The sequence below is a fragment of the Pseudorca crassidens genome, chromosome 9 (assembly GCF_039906515.1).
Source record: "Pseudorca crassidens isolate mPseCra1 chromosome 9, mPseCra1.hap1, whole genome shotgun sequence".
Lineage (NCBI taxonomy): Eukaryota > Metazoa > Chordata > Mammalia > Artiodactyla > Delphinidae > Pseudorca > Pseudorca crassidens.
The window spans coordinates 4828071-4852751 of NC_090304.1; the positions used below are offsets into that span (position 1 = coordinate 4828071).

Below are 24681 nucleotides of genomic sequence, written 5' to 3' on the forward strand. Positions count from 1 at the left end.
TTCTTACCTGATGTCTATTCCAGAAGGAAGGGATTTGCCTGGGCCGAGGTGGCGGTTCCCAGGCTCCCTTCAACTTTGACCTTCCTGATTTCTGCTGTAGCCTACCAACATGGGTGTTAATACCTAACACTTCTCTCTAATTTCCCTCACTTTTGTATTTTTACTTAAACCCTTCCTTTAGCTTTGTCATGAGCCATTAGAGCTATGAAGTCCTAGCCTTGATGTAGCAGCTGTTTATTGACACAGATTAAACAAATGCCTAACTGTGAAAATCGATACTGTGTTCCTGTGTCACCCGAATCTCATCCTGTGCCCGGACGCACCCAGACCACTTTCGGTTCCAGCCTCCACTGATCACTGGCTACGGTCTGGAGCCAGTGCTCGACCCTCTCTAAGCCTCAATTTCCACCTCTGAAAAGTGGAGGGGACCTGGCAGGTGAGGTCACTGGAGGTCAGTTTACAGGTGGACTGCCTAGTGACCCACAGCAGGTGTGGGAGGTCTCCGCCTCTACAAGGTGTCTGACTCCGCCCCAGGCCAAGCTAAGCATGCAGGCTCCGCCCACTCCATCACTACCTTTCATCCAGTGCTTGCTGTAGGCCAGGTGCTGTGCCAGGCACTTTGCCGTGAGATACCATGCTGTGAAAATTAGTAAAGGGAAACCTCATTAAAATGGATTCAGGAGGCCACAAGGGGGAGCTCTCACCACTTGACCTTAATTCAGATTCTCCTCCGGAAGTGACACTGCTTACTTACTACATCCAGCAGGAGAAACAAAGATTTTCTCCTTGCCCGGCAACAGCTCAGCCAATGAGAGACTGTCATAACTCAGCCAATGAAAGGCCACTACACGTCCAGCCCCCAGTTTCCCCCAGTGGACTTTTTGTTTATAACAGTCCCTCCCAACTCCCCCTTCTCCTCTATAAAAGGGTTTCCTCTCCTCTGCTTTACTGGACTCGCATGTGGTTTGCCATGTTTGCATGTCTGTATTGCAATTCTTTGCTGCTCCTGAATAAACCCGTTTGCTGGTAAAATAACTGGCTATTTTGTTGTTTTAGGTTAACAACATTTAATCCCCCCAAAAATCCCATTGTGTTAGTCAGGGTTGTCCAGAGAAACTACCAATAGGATATATATAGATATAGAGAAAGAGATGTATTATGAGAGATTGGATCATGCTGTTATAGAGGCTAAGTCTCTCAATCTGCCATCTTCAAGCTGGAGACCCAGAAAAGTATAATTCTACTACAAACCTGAAGGCAAGAGAACAAGGGAGCCAATGATGTAAGTCCCACTCCAAGTCCAAAGGTTAAAAACCAGGAGCACTGATGTCCGAGGGCAGAGGTTGGATGTCCCATCTCAAGCAGAGAGCAAACTCACTCTTCCTGGGGATTTCCCTGGTGGTCCAGTGGTTAAGAATCTGTCTTCCAATGCAGGGGACACAGGTTCAACCCCTGGTCGGGGAACTAAGATCCCACATGCCACGGAGCAACTAAGCCCGTGTGCCACAACTACTGAAGTGGCACGCTCTTCAGGGAGCGTGTGTGTCCCCTGCATTGGCAGGCAGATTCTTAACCACTGCACCACCAGGGAAGTCCCAATAAATAAATATATTTTTTAATTATGAAAAAAAAATTTTCCCTTCCTCTCCCTTTTTGTTCAATTCAGGCCCTCTGTAGGTTGGATGGTGCTGTCTCATTGATGAGGGCAAGGCCACCTTCTTTACCCACTCTGTGATTCAAATGCTAATCTCTTCTGGAAACACCCTCACAGACACACCCAGAAATAATGTTTTACTAGCATCCCTCAGCCCCGTCAAGTTGACACATACAATTGACCATCACACCCATGTAATTCTCACAATAATCTTACAATAATCTTTTATTATCCTTTAATTATCAATACAAATAAGGAAATTGAAGCTGGGAGAAGTTAAAAAAACACATCCAAGTCCACACCGCGAGTAAGTGGAGGCACCTGGATTTGAGGCCAGGTGGCCTGTGTCCCGAGCCTCACTGGGGAGGTTTGTGCCAGCAGGCGAGGAAAAAACTATTTTCCTCTACCCATCATAGGTTCTCCAGCCAGGGCTCTAGAAATGAGACGGACCAAAGACAGCTTAATAAGAAAAAGGCAGGGACTTCCCCGTTGGTCCAGTGGTTAAGACTCTGTGCTTCCACTGCAGGGGGCACGGGTTCGATCCCTGGTGGGGGAACTAAGATCCCACATGCTGGGCGGTGCAGCCAAGAAGAATAAAAAGACAAAAAGAAGTTTATTAACATGGTCATCTCATGCGGACACAAGGGAGCACGAGTGATGAGTAACCCACTGCGTTCATTAGAACTTGACCTTAAATACTATCTTAGCTTAAAACCGAGGAAAAGGGTACTTGGGCTTTGAGGTGGCAGGGTACAAGTTATAGGAAGGTGACTGGGAAAGAATGATAACCAAGCGTTGTTTAGTAAGGTTTGCTATGCAGGTTTGTTTTTTAAATTTTATTTTTATTTATTTATTTGGCTGCGTTGTGTCTTTGTTACTGCACGCAAGCTTTTCTCTAGTTGCGGCGAGCGGGGCTACTCTTCGTTGAGGTGTGCGGGCTTCTTATCGCGGTAGCTTCTCTTGTTGCAGAGCACAGGCTCTAGGCACGCAGGCTTCAGTAGTTGCAGCATGTAGGCTCAGTAGTTGTGGCACACGGGCCCTAGAGCACCTTGGCTTCAGTAGTTGTGGTGTAGGCTCAGTAGTTGTGGCTCACAGGCTGTAGAGCACAGGCTCAGTAGCTGTGGCGCACGAGCTTAGTTGCTCCACAGCATATGGGATCTTCCCGGACCAGGACTCAAACCCGTGTTCCCTGCATTGTCAGGTGGATTCTTAACCACTGTGCCACCAGGGAAGTCCCGCTATGCACATTTAAGTCTTATCTTCTCTATTGATGAGAGTTTCAAGTTCTCTACCTCCTTGACAGGAGGAGACTCTTCACAAAAGGAAATTGCCTTTATGAATAAAAATTTCTGGGAATGGGCTTCCCTGGTGGCGCAGTGGTTGAGAGTCTGCCTGCTGATGCAGGGGACGCGGGTTCATGCCCCGGTCTGGGAGGATCCCACATGCCGCGGAGCGGCTGGGCCCGTGAGCCATGGCCTCTGGGCCTGCGTGTCCGGAGCCTGTGCTTCGCCATGGGAGAGGCCACAGCAGTGAGAGGCCCGCGTACCGCAAAAAAAAAAAAAAAAAAAAAATTCCGGGAATGCCCTGATGGTCCAGTGGTTAGGACACGGCGCTTTCACTGCCATGGCCCTAGGTTCAATCCTTGGTTGGGGAAATAAGATCCCACAAGCCGTGTTGCACAGCCAAAAATAAAATTAATTACTTAATTAAAATTTCCTTTACAAAGGAAAACCTGTGCCCCATCTTTAGAGCTTTTCCTGTGTCTACTGGTTCTCAATGGCCTTTAGGTCAAAATAATTCAAAGGCCAAAGGGGCCTAGTTTGCGGTGGCATGTCTGGTGCCTCCACCTGCCTCAGAACTGCTCTCAGCCACTCTGAGGACCCTGTGCCTGGAGGCCCAGACTCCATCAGAGAAGCCTGTTGAGCTCAAAGAAGTTGATCCAAGGTTTTTATCTCACCATCCTTGATGCAGAAGTCTTCAGACTTCTGTAGGGTGGGGCGTGGCTGAAGGAGGGCTGCTGGTGCCATTACAGCCTGCTCTGGGCAGGATCCTACCAGGGTACAGAGTGCTGTTGGGTCACAGGAAAGAGGCAATCCCATCAGATGTTAATGTTTGTTGCTTTCACAGCCACAAAAGTACCTCCCCCAAACAGCCAGCCCTTATTCCAAGCAGAAACATCTGAGCCACACTTGGAGAGTTAGCTGCTGCTGCTGCTGCTGCTGCTTCTCTTGTATTAAAAAGATTCAACCAAAAAGAAAGAAAGAAAGAAACAACAAAGAACAACAAAGAAAAAAATTAAAAGAAAAAATAAAAATAAATAAAAACAAAACGATTCAACTTTCCAGAAAGAAAACCAAATGTAAAGTGAATGTCATACCTAGCAAGCTTTACAAAGAGGGTTTGACAAATTGTCCCAAAAGTCTTAACATTCATAACCTTTGGTCTGATAATATCAGTTCTAGGAATTTGTCCCCAAAAAATATTCAGATATGTGGAGATTTATGTTTGTACAAAGATGTGCATCATGGCTGGATTAATAAATAGCAAAAATGGGATAAATGCAGATGTCCAACAATATAGAATTGCTCAAATAATTATGTAACAGTCATATAGTAAAAACTATGGAATCATTATCAAAAAGCAGATTGTTGGTTGCCTGCAAAGGGGAAGGAGTGGGGAGGGATCATCAAGGGCAGGAGGAACTTTTGGATGCGCTAGACGTGTTCACTATGTTAATCGTGGTGATGTTTTCATGGGTGTATACAGATGTCAAAACTTACGAAATCATACACTATAATTATGTGTACTTTATTGTGTCAACCTTAAAATAAAATAGCCAGTTATTTTACCAGCAAGATGATTCAGGAATTCCAATTTGGGACATGCAAGCTATGGCAAACCACAGGCAAGTTTGGAAAACTAAGGAGAGGAGCATTCTTTTATAAAGGAAAGGAGGGATTTGGGAGGGGCTATTATAAACAAAAAGCCCATTGGAGGAAAGCCAGAGTTCAGGGTGGTGATAGTTTCTCATTGGCTGAGTGGTGGTGGTTTCTCATTGGCTGGGGTGGTTTCTGGGCTAGGAGAAAACTTTCTTCCTCTTGCTGTAGTAAATCAGTAATCTTCTTCCTTCTTCTTTTAAACGTAAAACTTGAAAGCATAGAAGTACTAAAAGAGAATATAGGAAATTTTCTTTATGACCCTAGAGTGGGGACAATTTTCTCCATAAGTCAGAATTTGGAAGCCATAAAAGAATAATAAATTTATAGAAAAAAAATTCATTAAAAAAAATCAAAGTCAAAAGACAAATTGGTTAGCCCTCAAGGAAATGCAAATCAAAACCATAATAAGATACTCCTTCATATCCACTAGGATGGCTATAATCAAAACTACAGTGGGAATTCCCCGGCAGTCAAGCGCTTACAACTCCACACTCTCAATGCAGGAGACACGGGTTTGATCCCTGGTCGGGGAACTAAGATCCCACATGCTGCACAATGTGGCCTAATAAATAAATAAATAATTTAAAATTTTTTTTAAAAATCAAAACTGCAGGTAATAACAAGTGTTGACGAGGATGTGGAGAGAGTGAAGCCCTCATACACTGCTGATGGGAATGTAAGATGGTGCCTAGCCGAACAGTGGAATAGCCACCAACAGATGAATGGATTTTTAGAGGTGGTACATCCATACAATGGGACAACATTCAGTCACAGGAAAGAATTAAATACTGACGTGCACCACCACACAGATGAACCTCAAAGACACGGCGCTCGGTGAAAGAAGCTGGACTCAAGGGCCCCACGTTGTATGATTCCATTTACATGAAATGTCCGGAACAGGCAAATCCATACAGACCTAAAGTAGATTCATGCTCAGAGTAGATTGGTGCGTAAGCCTGGGAGAGCTGGGGGCAAATGGGAAGCGACTGCTAGGGGTAGGAGGTTTCTTGTGCAGATAATGCAGATTTTCCAAAATTGACTGCGGTGATCATTGCACAACTCTGTAAATATACTAAAAACCATTGAAGATACACTTCAGATGGATGAATTATATCTTATATGTGAATTTTATACACACACACACACACACACACACACACACACGCATTTCTTTTTTTTGGCCACACTGCACGGCTTGCGAGATCTCAGTTCCCTGACCAGGGATTGAACCTGGGCCACGGCAGTGAAAGCCCGGAATCCTAACCACTAGGCCACCAGGGAACTCCCATGAATTGTATTTTGATAATGCTGCTTTAAAAAAGACACACTGGTGAGGGTATGAGGAATAATTTTATATGTCAACTTGACTGAGCCACTGGAGGCCCTGAACTTTGGTCAAACATTATTCTAGGTGTGTCTGTGAGGGGCTTTCTAGATGACATTGACATCTGAATCAGTGGACTAAATAAAGCAGATTGCCCTCCCAAATTTGGGTGGGCCTCATCTAATCAGTTGAAGGCCTGTATAGAAAAGGCTGACCTCCCCCTGAGTAAGAGAGAACTCCTCCTGCCTAACTGCTTTGGAAGAAGGACGTCAATTTTTATCCTGCCTTCAGACTCAAACTGAAACATTGGCTCTTCCTGGGTCCTGAGGCTGCTGGCCTTCAGATTGGAACTACACTACGGGCTGTTCTGGGTTTCCAGTTTGCCAACTGCAAATCATTATTATGTGAGCCAATTCCTTTTTTAAAAAATTTTATTGAAGGGCTTCCCTGGTGGTGCTGTGGTTAAGAATCCGCCTGCCAATGCAGAGGACACGGGTTCAAGCCCTGGTCTGAGAAGAACCCACATGCCGTGGAGTAACTAAGCCCATGCACCACAACTACTGAGCCTGCACTCTGGAGCCCGCGATCCACAACTACTGAAGCCCATGTTCCTAGAGCCCGTGCTCCACAACAAGAGAAGCCACCACAATGAGAAATCTGCACACCACAAGGAAGAGTAGCCCCCGCTTGCCGCAACTAGAGAAAGCCCGCACGCAGCAACGAAGACCCAATGCAACCAAAAATAAATAAAATAAAATAAAAAATAAATAAATTTATTTTAAAAAGATTAAAATTTTTGATTGAAGTATAGTTGATTTACAATATTGTGTTAATTTCTTCTGTATAGAAAAGTGACTCGATTATACATATATATTCTTATATATATATTCTTTTCCATATTCTTTTCCGTTATAATTTGTCACAGAATATTGAATATAGTCCCCTATGCTATACAGTAGGACCGTGTTGTTTATCCTGTATATAATAGTTTGCCTCTGCTAATCCCAAACTCCCATTCCTTCCTTCCCCTACCCCCTCTCCCCTTTGGCAACCACAAGTCTGTTCTCTATACCTGTGAATCTGTTTTTGTTTTGCAGATGTGTTGACCTGTATTTTAGATTCCACATATAAGTGATATCATATGGTATTTGTCTTTCTCTTCCTGACTTTCTTCACTTAGTATGACAATCTCTAGGTCCATCCATGTTGCTGCAAATGGCATTATTTCATTCCTTTTATGGCTGAGTAATATTCCATTTTATATATGTGTGTATATATATATATATACCACATCTTCTTTAGCCATTCATCTGTTGATGGACATTTAGATTGTTTCCATGTCTTGGCTATTGTAAATTGTGCTGCTATGAACATAAGGGTGCATGTATTTTTTCGAATTATAGTTTTGTCTGGGTATAAGCCTAGGAGTGGAATTGCTCTATCTTTAGTTTTTTGATGAACCTCTATACTGTTTTCCATAGTGGTGAGCCAATTCCTTATAATTATTACTTTATATTATATTATATATAAAATTGTATGTATATGTATGTATATCTCCTATATCCGATTGGTCTGTTTCTCTGGAGAACCCTAATACAGAGGGCAAACAGTAACACACATCAACACTGTGCACACACAAGGCCTTGACCCAGCTATCACAGTTCTGAACATCCACTCTATTGATTGACTTCCAGGTGGGCAAATTGACCTTTGTATAGTTATTCACTGCAACAATGTTATAGGGCAAGAGACAGGAAACACCCTGTGTCACGCTCTGTGTTACAGGGCACAAATAGACTGTGGTAAAATAAACCATATTGATAGAACACTGTGTACCTGAAACAATTTACAAATAAAGTTGAACAAGGAAGCTCTCTATGTGATGACAGGAAAATAGCGCCAAGACATATAAGTAAACAAGCTTCCTTTTACACGGGAAAGAAGGGAAGTATACATAACAACTCTTTTCTACTTGCATTTTCATAAGGAAATTCTGGAAGGATAACACAAGGAACCAATGAGTGGCTACCCATGTGTCCGATGGGCAAGTGCGGGAGTAAGACGTTTCCCTCAATACTTTTTTTTAATATAAATTTATTTATTTATTCATACTTTATTTTTGGCTGTGTTGGGTCTTCGTTTCTGCTCACGGGCTTTCTCTAGTTGTAGCGAGCAGGGGCTACTCTTCATTGCGGTGAGTGGTCTTCTCATTGTGGTGGCTTCTCTGAGTTGTGGAATATGGGCTCTAGGCACACGGGCTTCAGTAGTTGTGGCTCGCGGGGTCAGTAGTTGTGGCTCACGGGCTCAGTAGTTGTGGTGCATGGGCTTAGTTGCTCCACGGCATGTGGGATCCTCCCGGACCAGAGCTCAAACCCGTGTCCCCTGCATTGGCAGGTGGATTCTTAGCCACTGCACCACCAGGGAAGTCCTCCCTCGGTACTTTTTTATACTGACTTGATATTTGAACCATATTAGTGATTGGAACCGTCCCTATTTACAAAAATAAAATACCCGTCCTGACCCACCTACAGTATACTTGTCAGTTGCCCTCGTAGAAGGTCAGGCCTAGGAAGGTGGTGTCTATTTTGTTCATTATTGTACTTTCTGAACCTAGGAGAGGTCTGGGTCTGGCACACAGCAGGTGCCCCAGAAACGCATCTGAGATGAACGGCTGAATAGAGAGAAACTGGAAACAAACGAAAAACAGCAAACAACAGAGAATGCTCGACAGGAATGAAGGTGCAAAGTATGGAATATCATAACGGAGTTAAGAAAGAGGTGTATCTAGACCAAGTGAGTTCCAAAACATACCGTTAAGTTGCGGGGCGGGGGGATTCCAAACAACCCAATCTGACTTACGTAAAAGAGACCCCTAAGTAAAACTGTGTGTGTGTGTGTGTGTGTGTGTGTGTGTGTGTGTGTGTGGTGTGATGTAAAATGTGGAAAGATCTGGAAGCACATCCAGCAGAGAGGGGAGTTGGCTGGGGTGGGGAGGGAGGTGACCAGGGGCTTCTGTGCAGTTTCCATGTATTCCAAGAGAATGCATCTAGTACTCGGGGAAAATGAATAACGTCAAATCAAAAAAAACCATAGAGACGCTTGTGTACCATACGACTTCCATTTCGTAAACACGCACGACATGAGAGTGAAAAGATACACAGAAAGCGCCATGGAAAGACGGCAAGGAAATGCAGCCGCGTCTTATCAGAGAGTGCGATTCCAGGCAATTTTAAAACTTTTTGATTACGGTTCAGTGTTCCCTGTTTTCCCACAATGAATACACCTTAATTGCGTAATTTAAAAGGTTAATAGAGGGATGGCCTGAGCAGCCAACCTTGTAAGTCAACTGCCGCTCCAGCCCCTGCGGCGACTGGCCGCGGCGTAAGCGGATCCGCCGGGGTTGCACGGACCGAGGGCATCCGGCTTGCGTAGACGGAGGGCACCCCAGGAGGAAGCGCGCGGCCACGAGGAAGCCCCGCGCGTGGAAGGGCGCAGGGAGGGCGCGCTCGGAGTACCACCGGGGCTCCGCGCTCCGGCCCGGCTCGGGGCTCCGGGCTGGAGGGCACGCACGCCGCCCCCAGCCTCCTCCCTGCGGCCTGAAATCGGCCAGGGGGCGATTTCACACGCCCGCCCGGCTCGGCGCCGAACCGGTCCCTCCCGAAGTCTGACTCTGACCCCGCGGGCGCGGCCCCGGGCGGCCTTGACCCTCCGCGATCGCCCGCCGGCCGACCTCTGCTGACCCCGGGCGGGTGTGCGGGGAAACAGCGCGCCGCCGAGGCCGCCTCTCCCTCTAACCTCCAGCTCCTCCTCCTGCGTAAAAGAGCGGCCCTAGGGGACCCGGAGACGCACAGGGGCCGTCGGCGGGCGCCGAGAGGAGGCAGGGAAGGGAGAGCGGAGGAAGCCGGGGGGCGTCCCGGGGCCCCCTCCCCACCCGCGACCAACGCCTCCCCAGCGAGCAGGACCGGCGGCTGCGCGGGACGCCCAGGACCTTGACCTTCCCCGGGCCTACGGCGGGCACCCAGGCGGGCAGGGAAGGGGCCTGCAGCTTCGGGATCGTCCTCCGAGCTTCCCACGAGAAAAACACAGATTCGAGGGAGCAGGACAATTGGGCATTTTTTCAACTGAAACTGCGTTCGGCAGCCGCCAGCAACCGCTGGTCTGCCGCTCCCGCCCCACCTGCCCCCCCCAATCCCCCCCAGCCCCGCTGCTGGGGCTGTCACTTCCTCCTCCGCACCCCACCCATCCCCGAAATTCCCCGGCTTTCCTCCTCCCGGCAAAGGCAAGAGATCTCAAGGAAACAGTTTATGTGGCGGCCAGTTAGCGCCTAGCCAATCCCCCTCTCTCCTTTCCACAAAAGGTTTGACGAGTTGGCGGAGTCCAAACGCAGGGGCTTCAGAAATGGGACTCCACCGCGGTTCCGGATCTGGAGTGGGGCGGGGAGACGCCTCAGGTCTTAGAAAAGGCAGGTGTCCCGGAACCAGGCCCGGTGGGAGGGCCCGAGAAAGGGGTCATCAGTCTATTTGGGGTCATCTGGGGACGCTTCTTGGAGCTGATGGTGTCTGAATTGGACTTTGAAGGTTAAGTGGGAATGTTTCTGGTGGGAAGGGAGACGGCCAGCGGCTTGTATTTCAGGGTCAAGGTCAGAGTAGGGGGCTGCACCCCTCCCCAGCCCTCCCCCACAGGCAGATTGGCAGCCGGTGTGTGAAAGAGCTGTGGGCATCCATCAGGGGCTGAATGGGTAAACAAAATGTGGCATACCCTTACCATGGGATATATGCGACCCTAAAAAGGGATATGAAGCGCTGACACAGGCTACAACCTGGATGGGCCTTGAAGATATTATGCTCGGTGAAGGAAGCAGACATAGAAGGCCACATATTGTAGGATTTTATTTATATGAAACTTTCAGAATGGGCAAGGCTATAGAGACAGAAAGTCGATTCGTGGTTGCCAGGGCCTGGGGGCCTGGGAAGAGCGCTGCTGACGGGGGATGGGGTTTCTTTTAGGAAAAAAAGTTTTGGGGAACGTTCTGGAACTAGATTGTGATGGTCGTATAAACGTGTATATGTAAGAACCACTGAATTGTACACTTTTTTTTTTTTTTTCTTTTCAGCTGCCCCCTGCACGGCTTGCGGGATCTCAGTTCCCCGACCATGGATTGAACCCAGGCCATGGCAGCGTGAATTGTACACTTTAAGAGGATAATTTTATGGTACACAAGAGTCATATCTTAGTAGATTTTTTTTAACAGGGAGGAGGGCTACGAGCAGAGCCCCACGTGGATCCAACGTCGTCCTCGTGGCTGCCTGTTTTGCAACAGAGGGAAAGTTTGCCCGCTTTGGGCCTCACAGCTGGACAGAGCCACAGCTGTGCCAGAACCCAGATGCCCTCTGAGCATCTTCTCTGGGGAATGGGGACTGGGTGTGGTTTTCCCCATCTCCCTTCCTGGCACCTAGCGCATGGCATGGGAAGGCACACTGGGTGGTGGGAACCGCGAGAATAGACGCCCAGAGGCCGGAAGTGAGGTGTGAGGTCTTGAGTGGAAGAAGCATCGCTCATCGAGGCTTTTGTAAACACAGGCTGGCGTGGTCTCTTGGGTGCAGACCTGGGGAGGTCTTGTGGCCCCGTCCTGGAGACAGGGCCGGCTGCCTGAGTGTCCCACCCGTGCGGTCGCAGGGCCAGCACTCGGGAGAGCCCTGTGGTTGGTGTAATGCCTCGTTGTCACTGTCTTGAAATTCTTACTGATTTTTGAACAAGGCTCTGCATTTTTGCTCTGTGCTGTGCTGGGCACATTACGTAGCTGGGTCTGCATGAGGTCACAGGATGCATCAAAGGTTTTGAGATGCAGAAGGTGACTTTAGGAGCCCTAAGAAGAAGGACAGGCAGGAGTGAAGTTTAGAGGGGTTCCTGCAGGGGACTTTGAGATGGGATGAGGGCCTGGAAGGGAAAGGCCAGATGGGAGGGGCCCCAGGGAGCTAAGCCGGCAGGGCCCTCCCTCCATCTGCCCACCCATCCATCCACTCAACCATCAGTGAATCAGGCAGCTAACATTTCTGAGACCATATGATGTATCAGGTGCTGGTTACAGCGTCCCCACCCTTTGGAGCGTATGGTCCATTGAATACCAGCTCCCATCCACTGCGTCCTAGGCCATGCACACTCTGTCCCACTTTCTGTTTTGTTTTGTTTTCTCATTTTCCCTTTCTTTTCACATGAGAGAGTGTTTGTTTCTCGCCTGCCTCTCCCACCAGAGTGTGGACTCCTGAGGGCAGGCCTTGGTCTAAAGGCTCTGTCACTACTGAGTTGCTCAGTATGTATTTGCCAAATGAATGAATGAATGGACAAATGAATGAATATGGGTAAGAAGAGGGCTGGATTCAGATCATTCGAGAGCCCTACTTGCTAGAAGGATTACGGTAACCTCTTCATGGGTAATTTAAAGGATTACGGTAACCTCTTCATGTGTAATTTAAAAGATATATACTAAAATAAGTGTAAGAAAATCCATCAAAGTTCTCATTCTTCCCTTGAGGGCTATTTGCTGCTTTCTATAACATAGAAAATATAACACCCCTCGCCCATTTTTCTTTTCTCTGTGGCCCTGCTTTGCTCGCACCTGAAGTTTGACTTCTCCTCCTGGTGGGTGACAGCCCTAGGAAGCAAATGAGTCATGTCATTTCTCTTGGAGAGGGCCCCTCTGTTGGGGGTTTGGGAGGATCAGAATGGGGGTGCCAATGTGGCAGGGTGGAAGCTCGCAGGAGAGCAAGGCTAGTGGCAGAGGCAGGGCCAAGGCAAGAGGCCGGGAGCCTCACCTAGCCTGGGGTGGGGGCCAGACAGAAGGCAGCCAAGGAAGGCATCTGAGAACAGGTCCCAGGGGAGGGGAGAAGTGGGGCAGGGGTGACGCACGGGTTACAGAAGGAGAGGATTCTGGCGGGGGAAGGGGGGAGATGGGGCAACAGTGAAATGCAGCAGAGGGTCCCAACAGGATGGAACCTGGGGAAGAGGCAGGTGCGGCTGGTCACTGGGGAGCCCTGTTGTCTCTTCATCTGACTGTTCATCTGCATCCTTTATCACATCCTTTACTGAGTTGGTAAGTGTGTTTTCCTGAGTTCTGTGATCCACTCTAGCAAAGCAAGCAAACGCAAGGGTGGAACCTCTGATCCGTAGCAGGGGGCAGAAGCACAGGTGATAACCTGGACTTGCAACTGACCTCTGGAGTCAGGGGACAGTCTTGTGGGACTGAGCCCTTAACCTGTGAAATCCGATGCTATCAATGGGTAGATAGTGTCAGATTTGAGTTGATTCTTGGATACCCTAGTGGTGTTGGAGAATTGCTTGTTGGTGTGGGGAAAACGTCCACACACTGGGTGACCAGAACTGTCAGAAGTGAAGTGTTAGGGACTTCCCTGGCGGTCCAGTGGTTAAGACTCCACGCTTCCAATGCAGAGGACATGGATTCGATCCCTGGTCGGGGAACTAAGATCCCACACGCCATGCAGCGTGGCCCAAAACTTTTTTTTTAATTTTGAAAAAAGAAAATTCTTTCAAAAAAATAAAAAAGGAAGTGAAGTGTTTCCTGTGAGCAGTGAAGAAAACAAACAGGGAAGAAACACATAGTGGGGAAGAGCTGGGGGTTTCCCTGCACAAGAAGGGTAGACAAAATCTGGTTTTCCTAAATAGGTACAAAACTGGTTAATATTCTACATGGCAATAAAAACACAACTTTGGCGAATACTTTTTTTCAACTGAAAGAAATCCTTGCATTGCTTTTTCTTTATTTAAAAAAAAATTTTATTGGCATATAGCTGATTTACAATGTGTTAGTTTCAGCAAAGTGAATCAGTTATACATGTATAACATATATCCACTCGTTTTTAGGTTCTTTTCCTGTGTAGGCCGTTACAGAGTATTGAGTAGAGTTCCCTGTGCTCTACAGTAGGTCCTTATTAGTTATCTATTTTAATCCTTGCATTTTTGTGGGACAAACATCTACCAGTTACATGTAACTTCGTAAGAGTCTGGGGCTTAGTCAAAACACAATTCCCTAGAGAATGAGCCAATCCTTGGATGGGCGGGGTCAAAACACAATTCCCTAGAGAATGAGCTAATCCTTGGATGGGTGGTTAGACGGTGAGACAGTGAAACGACATTCCAGACATCCTTTTGCTTTGTTTCAAAATTTTGGATACATTTTTCTTAATCTATGTGGGTCAGGAGTTGATAAATGGGCTTCGGAAGGTCCAAGACTGAAATTATTTACCACTGTTGACGTGTGTGTGTGTTTTTCTGTAGCTCTCATCAGGTTTCCAAAGGGTCAGTGACTGCCTGCAGCTCCCAAGTTTCAAAACTATTGACTCAAGGTATTACCTCCTCATCTCCTTCTGCAAAGGGGAAGAATTAGCATCTCGACACAGAAGTCTTCTGCCGATGCTTATTTGGATATTCAGGCATCGGTTCAAATGTGCTGCAGGCTGGTCACCTCTTCCCCATCTCTGGGGTCCCAGTGTCCAGGCAGGCCAGACAAGATGCCAGCTTCAAGGAGCATCTGCTGAGGTGTCGCCTGCTCTTTGCCCAGTACGCTGCTCTGGTCACACCAAGGAGCTCAGGTCCTGGCCCGAGCTCACATTCTCCAGGTGGGCTGGCTGGTGGGACCCTCGGAGATGACTGGGATCTGAGGAGGTCATAATGCTGACCTCTGAGCTATTCGGACCTTTCCAAATAGCCTTAGAAAGGTTCCACATTTATCTGAAACGAACCTACATGGATCAAAGTGCGCATGTCGTCTGCCCCTGGCTGGCAGCCCAGCAGGTCTTGGCGATCCCTGCGCTTAGAGGCAAGCATCTCTTGAAGGAATGAATACATCTCATGCTGATTGTAAGATGGCAATTGTGCCCATGTTTCTGATTAATAAATGAGGAAATAAGTCATTAAACGTGCTGTTTATAGACAAAAGCTTTTAAAACATGCGCTCCATAGAGGGAGAAGGATAATCACAGCCAACATTTATATGGCGCCTACTGTGTACTGGGGAACATCCTAAGGGCTTCCCATCAGCTACTCAGGTAATCTTCATTAGGATCCTCCAAGGCAGCTTCCATTCCTCTCCCCATTTTCCAGGGGAGGAAACCACAGGACATAGAGGTTAGGATCACTTAGCTGGGAAGCAGCTGAGTCAGGGTTTGAAGGCCGTCTAACTTTGGAGTTCACACCCCTAAGTGACTAGAATTGCTGCTTCTTCAGATAAATAATGGTGGCGACAGACTTAGAGAACAGACTTGTGGCTGCCAAGGGGGAGGGGGGAGGGGAGGGATGGATTGGGAGTTTGGGGTTCCCAGATGCAAACTATTATATATAGAATGGATAAACAACAAGGTCCTACTGTACAGCACAGGGAGCTATATTCAATATCCTGTGATAAACCATAATGGAAAAGAATATGAAAAAGAATGTACATATGTGTATAAATAAATCACTCAGCTGTACAGCAGTCATGAACACATTATAAATCAATTATACTTCAATTAAAAACAAAGGTGGTGAAAAGTTTGCTCATTATCGGCCCAGCGAACGTCCTCGTTTTTTTCTTTTAATTAATTAATTTTTTAAAATTTTATTTATTTTTGGCTGCGTTGGGTCTTCGTTGCTGCGCACGCAGGCTTTCTCTAGTAGTGGCGAGCGGGGGCTACTCTTCGTTGCGGTGTGCGGGCTTCTCATTGCAGTGGCTTCTCTTGTTGTGGAGCACGGACTCTAGGCATGCAGGCTCAGTAGTTGTGGCTCATGGGCTCTAGAGCGCAGGCTCGGTAGTTGTGGCGCACGGGCTTAGTTGCTCCGCGGCATGTGGGATCTTCCCGGACCAGGGCTCGAACCTGTGTCCCCTGCATTGGCAGGCGGACTCTTAACCACTGCGCCACCAGGGAAGTCCCTTTTTTTTTTTTTAAGTGAAGAAATTGAGGCCCAGATGGGGGAGCAAGGCACCCACAAAGCCAGCCAGGGTCAGACCTGGCCCAGGGTCCAGGCGTGCCCACGCCTGGCCACTGTGATGCCTCCCTGGGAAGGCAACCCTCACCTCTGCCCACCATCCTTGTGCCTACAAGGGCCCCAGCAGGGCCCTGGGTGTGGTGAGGTGCAGAGGAAAGAGAGTGGAGTCCACGCCCTGGAGAGGAGGGGGAGGCGACAGGACGGGAAGGAGAAGAGGGGCTGGGGCGCAGGTTTCCTTTGCCACTCCTGCCCACAGCCCTGCCACCTCCCTGGCTGCGGACACTCTCCCCGCTGCTCTCCCTGCCGCTCCCCTGCACCAGCGAGGAGCTGGCAGCTGTCCGCACTCTTTCTCTCCTCCCCAGCTCCGCAGTCGCCCCAGGTGACCCAGTGTCTCAGCTTCATCACCTCTTCATTTCATGACCACCCAGATGGCCTCACCCCTACCACCAACAGTCAATGCCCGACTCACCTCTAAATCTTGTTTTAAGTTTTGATTATTAAAATTGAGGCCATGGGAATTCGCTGGCGGTCCAGTGGTTAGGACTCGGTGCTTTCACTGCTGGAGCCCAGGTTCAATCCCTGGCCGGGGAACTAAGGTCCGCAAGCAGCGAGGCACGGTCAAAAAATAAATTAAATAAATAAATAAAATGAAATTGAGGCCTAACATCCGGGAGAAAACACCATCAAGTGTATAATCTTATGCATGTGGAGCAAGGCATTTTCATACACCCCGCCTCCCCCCACCCCACCCCCACCATGGGCTCCTTTGTATATTTCTAGGTCAATAGCCATCACCTCTGTTAATATGTCTCACTTGGGACTTCCCTGGTGGCACAGTGGTTAAGAATCCGCCTGCCGATGCAGGGCACACTGGTTCGAGTCCTGGTCTGGGAAGATCCCACATGTTGTGGAGCAACTAAGCCCTTGCGCCACAACTACTGAGCCTGTGCTCTAGAGCCTGTGAGTCACAACTACTGAGCCCACGTGCCACAACTACCAAAGCCCGCGCTCCTAGAGCCCGTGCTCCACAACAAGAGAAGCCACCGCAATGAGAAGCCCGTGCATTGCAGCAGAGTAGCCCCCAGAGCCCGTGCTCGCTGCAACTAGAGAAAGCCCGCACACAGCAACGAAGACCCAACACAGCCATAAATAAATAAATAAATAAAAACTATCAGAGAGAACAGAAAGAAAAAAAACCTGAAAAAAAATATATCTCACTTATGTTATTGAAATAATACAGTATATTTATTTGTGTGTGTGTGTTTGGCTTTCTTTTGCTTAACATAAGCTCTGTAAGATTCATCCACCTTGTGTGTGTCAGTAGTTTACTCTTTTTTCTGGCTGTGTATTATTACACTGTATGGAGAAACCACGATTTATTTAACCATTCTACTGCTGATGGGCATCTGGATTGTTTCTGGATTTTTGTCACCTTGAGCAAATCTTCTGTAAACCTTCCTGCCTGAGTCTTTGCGTGGACGTGGGTTCTCATTTCTCTTTGGTGCATACCCAGGAGTAGGATTACTGGGTCATAGGCCAAGCCCATTCAATTAAGAATCCGTTGTCACTCTGAGGTCCTTTCACTGGCACATGGTCTAGCCGCCTTCGTCCTTTGCTTGCATCTGCATTATCTCATTTTGTCCTCACCAGATCCCAGTGATGCTGGCAGAGCAAACATTGTCACCTCCCTGATGTGGAATTGCTACTATTTACTCACTGCCAATGGGGCTCAAGGTCCAAGTTCAGAAGTGCAGAACTCTGCGATTATAAAATTGTTTCCTATGGGAAATAGAAACTGAGTTCCAAAAAGTCTCACACACTTTTGGACCAGAACCTGCTGGGAGCTGCCAGCAAGAAATGAGGCTGGCAAGGGTGGGTGGGACTCAGCTGTGCTCTTCACAGGCCCAGAAGGCTTTACAAGTTTTGTATTACAATTGTTTCTCTATTTTAGGTTGGACAATGGCATTGCCATTCTGTTTTTTATTTAAAAGGACCTTTATCTTTTTTTTTAGCGATTCCTACTCAAGAACTTGTGGACAAAACGACAAGATTTCTGGGTTTGCTTTAAAGAAATCAGAAAAAAAGAGGGACTAGTTCAATATCCGAGTAATAATAAAAACATTACACGCATTTTTTTAAAAAAGTGTTCTTTATGGCCACAATAGGCGGCTGCTACAGTGTGTTCCAATCAAATCCGGGAAGAATTTCAAAAAAACAGAGCTTAAGAAAGATTACTTTCTGAGGCAGACTCTGGGATATTTTTGGCCCCAAGGGAACTCAGGATCCAACCAGGCCGGAGCTCCCCAGGGACCTAGTTCCTCAGTTCTTTATTAATAGCCACCCCGGGGAGCTGCAGTCCCAAGGAACAGAGCTCAAGAAGGGAATGAGGCCTCCACCGCTCGGCTGGAGTCGCCAGCAGGCGTGGGCTCATTATCGTCCCCGGAGAGAGTCCAGCCTCTGGAGCACAGGTGAAAGCGGAGGCGACCGCGGTCCCTGCCCCTGCCCCTCCCGGCCTGCAGGTGACACTGAGGCAGCGCGCAGGGAGGGGTGCACCATCAAGGCCACAGAGCCCTGGGAACAGACGGACGCCGGGCCAGTCCCTGCGGGGCGCACGACGGGGCAAGGAGGGAAGGAGAAAGTGACCTTGGGGCGGGGACCTGCAGACAGCTGGGGTTCCAGGAAGAGGAGGGAAGGGCATATGGGGTAGAGCGACAGTCCAACTTGGGAGGCACAACCCAGGAAGGTCCACAGGCTGGTAGAGGCGCGCAGGTGATGCTGGAGGAGCCAGGGTAGGTGCGGTGCAGCCGAGCCTCGGGCAAGTGTGCCTCGGCCCAGACCACCTGCCCTCTTGGGCCACGAGATCTTCGGGGTTCGGGGCCTGGGATCGCTCGCGGGCCAGACAGGAGCCAGCAGGGGAACGAAATCTCCAACTTCTAACTTCAAAGAAATGCGAATGAAAATAAGGAGAGATGCCCCCCCCCCACTTTAGGATTGACAGCCAGCGGTGGTGGTCTCCTGGAGACCAGGCCGCACTCCCACAACCGGGAGGCAGGGGCGGGGGGTGGTGGACGCTTTTCCAGAGGGCGGCTCGGCAAGTAGCACCAAAATGTCACCAAGGTGTCTCGCGCGCCCCTTGACCTGGCTGCTTCGCTTCTAGCGATCTACCGAGAGGTGCAGGCGCTCAAAGATGCACACGGACGGCCCACACAGCTTCATTTGTGCCCGCTGCGGTGCAAAGGGGGCGCCTAAGTGTCCATGGGGCGCGTTACACACCGTGAAAGCCTCGGTCATCTCTGTGCCTCGACAGGGGATCCCGTCCACGACATAAGCCAAGTGAAATCAAAGGCGTGTTACAAACTGCACTCATCCTATGACTTCATTCCAAACAGCCTGGAGAGCGTGCGCCAACAGTGCACTGGGGGCGGAGGGGGGTGCGGAACTAGGCAGGACTTTCATTTTCTCTTTGAAACCCATCCGGAAAGACAGAGGCCAGCAGGGCGTTTTCGCCGCCCGGAGGAGCGGCGGACTTTTAGGGAAGCCCGGTCTTTGTTCATAGAACTGGTTACTTTATGGAGCACCTGCTGTATGCGGGACCACCCGCTGGGGCCTGGGAAGCATTTTCGGCAGAGATAGGGAAGGGGCTGCTCACGCCGCGGGAAGCGCGGACCTCCACCCCGCGAAGTAGCTGCAGGTGGCAGCTACTGAATAGTTCACTAAATCTTACCTGAATAGTTTACTAAATCTTACCAAAGCCCAGCGAGGGAGCACTTTTTATCCCAATTATATGAAGAGGGGGCTCAGAAAGGTCACTGGAATAGGCATTACCGTGTCGGTGTCGCGAGCCACGCTGCCTCAAGATCCTATCAGCTGTCACTCCTGGGATAAGGTCCAATGTGGAGTGTGGGCTCTGAAAGCAGACCCGGGCCCAATGTCGAATCCACCTTCTTAGTGTGATTGTGGGCAGTTTAGTGATCCCTCCTCTGACCCGGGCTAGGATCAGCTATTTATAGGGGTGCCGTGAGGATTATACGGGGCAATGCCTATAAAGGGCGAGCTTGAGCTAGTCACTGTGCTAAGCGCTTGTACGGGCATGGCCCTAATGAGTTGGTCCATTTTTCAGATGAGGAAACTGAGGCTCGCAGGGCGAGAAATCTCGTCCTAGGCATCAAGCTGGCAGAGGTGGAGGTGGCCTGCACCCCTGCGAGCCTCAGTTTCCTCGCCCGACCCGCTCCTCAGGGCGCCCCGCCCCTGCTGACGCCCCGCCCCGTTCGTCCAGGTCCCGCCCTTGGCCCGCCGAGCGCCGGGAGTCGCCGCACAGCCCCTCGCGCCTCAGCCAATCGGCCGCGGGCGGCGTCGGGTGCCTTCAACCTCGCCCGCTGTCCTCCCGCCCGGCGCTCGCTCGCTGCCTCGCTCACTCAGCCGCCGCTGCTGCTGGGGCTGTCGCCGCGTCTCTGTCCACCGACTCGGTAAGGCCGGGCTAAGGCCGCGCGCCGCGGGGGGGGGGGGGTGCTGGCGGGAGCCGGGGGCTGGCTGCGGCGGGGCCCAGGGCCAGGGGCGGACGGGGACTGCAAGGGCCCGGGCCGAGGAGGGGGACGGGGGGCCGCCGCCTGTGTCGGGGCGCCGAGGGACAGCGGTTCTTAGAGAGCTCGAAACCGGAGCGGGGCGGGACTCCCCATACCCCGCAGTGGATTGGGTCTAGGGCGTCCGCGTCAGTGTCAGTCCGCATGCGGGCAGGTCCGGTGTGGCTGCGGGAGGGATGCTCAACCCTTCGGACTTAGCAGGACGCCTCCGGGCTGGGGCCAGTAGGGCCACCGGCTATCTTTCCCTTCCCATCTCACCGTCACTTCCCAGGAGTGGGTTGATTGGGTCTCGGGGTCTGCCCGAGGATCGGTCGGCCTTGCGAGCAGGTACTGTATGGGAGCTGCAGGGACGCTTGACTCTCCGGACTTGGCAGGATGCCCCCGGCCAGGGGACCCCAGGACTGCCGGTTCCCTTTCGCCAGCATCCCACTCCCCTCGCCGAAGTGGATTGGGTCTGGGGATCCGCGGTAGGGCGGTGGAAAGGACGCGACGGCGGGATGGATGCTGAGCCCTCGGGATATGGCAGGGCGCCGCGGATCCTTCCTTTATCTAGCCCCATCCCCTCCCCCTCCGAGAGTGGATTGGGTCTGGGGGGCCGTCCCGGAGTCGCGGGCCGGCCCAAGCGGGAGCCAGAGGGACGCTAGGGACTCAGCAGGGCGCCGCAGACCCCCTCCAGGCTCCCGACCCCCTCCAGGCTCCCGCCCCCGCAGCGCCGCCGTGGGGACACGCCCTTGGCGCTGGGACTCCAGGCGGTGTCCAAGCGCCCTAGGTGGATGCGAATGGAGGCGCCAGGCCTGGGTCCCCTCTTGCGAGCATCCTCCATCCCCCCATGCGGCGCGCGGTCTAGGGCAGGTGGGCGAGGAGAGCCTGCCCAAGGTCGCGCCGGGCCGGGGAACTTGCCTTGCAGGGGGTGCTAGGGTGTGGGCGCTTCACGTGACCAGGCCTGGGCGAACTTGGCCTGCGAGCCCGGACGGCACGGTCAGGGCGGTAGAGCAGCCCGGGCTCCGGGGCCCCTATTCCGGCAGCCCCTAACCCCATCGCCCGGGGCGAGCAGACAGTTCCTTTCGTTTTGGAAAGGCTGTGGATCAGTGTCTTTATAGTGTAAATCGGTGGTTGACTCGCGTTAAAGCCGAACTGAACAAAGATGATCTTACTTTTTTAACTCGAAGAGTTAAAAATCTCGAGAAATCAGGTTGAATACAGAACTTAATATTCCCAACTCGGAGCTGCTTTCGGTTTCCTCTGTGCTCCATGTGATATTAAAATATTGAAGGGCAGATTTTAGTAGGCAACTGCTAACTTTGTAAGTCACCAAATAAAATCAGTTTAACCTTTTGAAAAGTGTATTTTGTTACACCATTTTCTCACACAGGCTTCCGGTTTCTGGTCATTCCAGATATTCAAGCATGCTTATTTCCTTCTAAACCACAAACCAAATGAATAAAAAAATGGCCGAACACACTGGTCTTTTAATTAATTTTTTTTTTATGCCAGCAAGCAATCACCCCCCTTTCCAAATTATTTAAGGTGACTCTTAGTGAGTGTGGCATAAATGAGAACATTAATGCTGATGATAATGCTTATCGTTGAGGCGAGGGAGTGTTTGGTTGTAAGTGATAGGAGCTGAATGCAAAATTCTCGTTGGAGTTTGGGGTGGTTCTGCCCCTGCGTGCCCGGGGGCTGCTTTTCGTATGTAAACGAACGGTTTCCTTCCAAAGATGTGTGGCTAGACCTGATCTTGCACGTTGAACTCCAGCTGAACAGCTGTTGGAATCAGAAAAAGAGCCATCTTAAGGAGTGCACATACTTTGTATCAAGAGTGGCAGAAATTGGCGTCATGCACAGGCCGAAATAACCTTTCGAGTTTGTACTGAAAACAAGCGGCCTAACCCAGAGGTGAAAGGAAGAAAGCTGGCGTCGCTGCCGCCCGGCCTTGGCCCCAGATCCAGCCCCCGTGGTCACCGAGCGGTCAAGCCTGGGTCTCCGAGGAGTCCTGGGGCGAGGGCCCGGGCTTACGCAACCCTGGCCCCGCGTGCCCATTCATGGAAGCACAGTTAATTGTTCCTTGGGCTGCGCGGTGAGCCCCTTCCGGAGGCGCTCTGGGCTCGCGGGGCGCGGGGCAGCGTTTCTGGTGTGGGTTGCCTTAGGGCACACCAAGCTCTTAAATGTCCCCAAAGTTGACCATGCAGGGCTCGGCCTTCCCACCCAGAGGCGCTGCATTTCGCCCGCTGTTGCCGGAGTGGCAGCGCCGCCGACGCACGCCAGCTCGCTCCGGAACGTGGCTCCGAGCCGACCCGGTGGAACAGGATCTGAACGCCCGGGGCGCGCCAGGCCGGGGGCGGGGCTCGCGGTAACCTTTCCCCTACTTTTCTCAGCCGTCACGTGACGCCCGGGGGGGGAGGGGCGGGCCGCGCCGACCGCAGCTGCTGGCATTGCCTGTGAGGACGCGTTCCAAGCGAGCAATTAAAGTTGCAGCCTGGAGTCTAAAGGCGGTGGGAAGGTGGGAGGCGGAAACGCTTACCCGCTCCGGCCCGGGGCTGCTTCTGCACTTTGATCCAATGCATTTTTTCCTTTGTTGGAAAAAATGTTTAGTCACTCTGCATGGTTATTATTGGCAGACCTGACAGTTCAGTTACCGGTGGGCGCCTGCACTTTGAATTCCGGAAAAATTGCTGCTTTTAAGAATAAAATTGTTGTTCAAGCTGGTGTGTTTCAAGTGTGTTTCGGAGACTCTCCCTCTTACTTTAACGAGACCTCTACTTTCTTCGAATGGCTTGAGCCCCTCTCGAGCTTTTCCGGCGAGGACTTTTCTGTTTTGAAAATAAGTACTACAGGCACACGGTGCAAAATGAAGGGGGTGCAGGTGGGAATTCAGCACAAAGCTGGCCTCCTCACCCGGTACCCCTCCGCAGAAGCTACCACTATTAAGTTTCCTTGACAACTGTAGAAATAGTCTAGGCTGTACAGGGCATTAAAAAAAAATCTGTTAGAGACATCTCACAGCTTCATCAACATCAAATCCTACTGCCAAAGAAACAAACCAGTGTTTTATAAAATACAGAATTGGGAAGAATTAGGGAAGCAGAGGCCAAACTTTCATGGATATGTAAGTAAAATAGCCTTTTTGAGGGGGTTTCCTTTGCATTATATTTGTACACAATGATATTTATAATCTATATAATTATATTTTGAAAGATGTTGCATAAAAATAGGCAATATATGAATAATACTACCAACCTTCAACAGTTCATCCTAACGACATGGTAAAAATATGGATAATCTAAAGGAAGCTCTTAAAAATGTCTGTTACTTAACACGAGGAATATTTTCTGCTTGTTGATTTCTGATATTCTGCTGCGTTTTGTGAACTTTACCTTTTACCCCAAGCAAATATTAGGTGACTGAGAGCCTCAGTTCAGTGGAATGGCCTTTAGTTTTTTTGCATGTGAGCTGTTTTTATGTCCAGGACTGTTTAGGGAAGTTAATAATTGAAAGCAATTGTGCTGCCGAGTGCGGTGTGCCTCTCCAGGCGTACAGTAGGGTAGTGGCCACTATGGAGGGTTGGAAAATAGGGTAGCTACGCTCAGCTTACGAAGGCTTATCGGCTAATTGTTGGACACCGAGTTCTCTACGTAAAAAGGAAAGGAATCGTTCATACACTCCATGTGGTGGTTCACTCACCCATCCCAGGAATCTGAGGGTCATCCTAGATTCTGCTTCCTAAATGGCTCGTTTTTTTTTTTTTTAATATTTACTTATTTATTTGGCTGTGCTGGGTCTTAGTTGCGGCATGCGGGATCTAGTTCCCTGACAAGTTTGTATTAAAAGCTAGAGTCTGTCATAGAGTGAAGTCAGAAAGAGAAAAACAAGTACTGAATGCCAACACATTTATGTGGAATCTAAAAAAAAAAATGGTTCTGATGAACCTAGGGGCAGGCAGGGATAAAGACGCAGATGTAGAGAATGGACTTGAGGACACGGGGGTGGGAGGGTAAGCTGGGATGAAGTGAGAGAGTGGCATGGACCTATATACACTACCAAATGTAAAATAGATAGCTAGTGGGAAGCAGCTGCATCGCACGGGGAGAGATCAGCTCAGCTAGGTGCTTTGTGACCACCTAGAGGGGTGGGCTAGGGAAGGTGGGAGGGAGATGCAAGAGGAAGGGGATATGGGGATATGTGTATACATATAGTTGATTCACTTTG

General features: G+C 49.9%; 1 protein-coding gene across 2 annotated transcripts in view; it reads left to right on the forward strand.

Annotated features, from left to right (window-relative positions):
* The first annotated feature begins 20228 nt into the window (after nucleotides 1-20228).
* Nucleotides 20229-24681, forward strand: part of CPT1A (carnitine palmitoyltransferase 1A) — a 63505-nt gene continuing 59052 nt past the window's right edge. Inside the window, exon 1 of one of the 2 annotated variants that reach the window (XM_067748011.1) lies at nucleotides 20229-20361. The gene's annotated coding sequence lies outside the window, so the exon portion shown is untranslated. Of the gene's footprint in view, nucleotides 20362-20611; nucleotides 20803-24681 lie in introns of those variants that run through there. The other variant, XM_067748012.1, reaches the window with a different exon arrangement.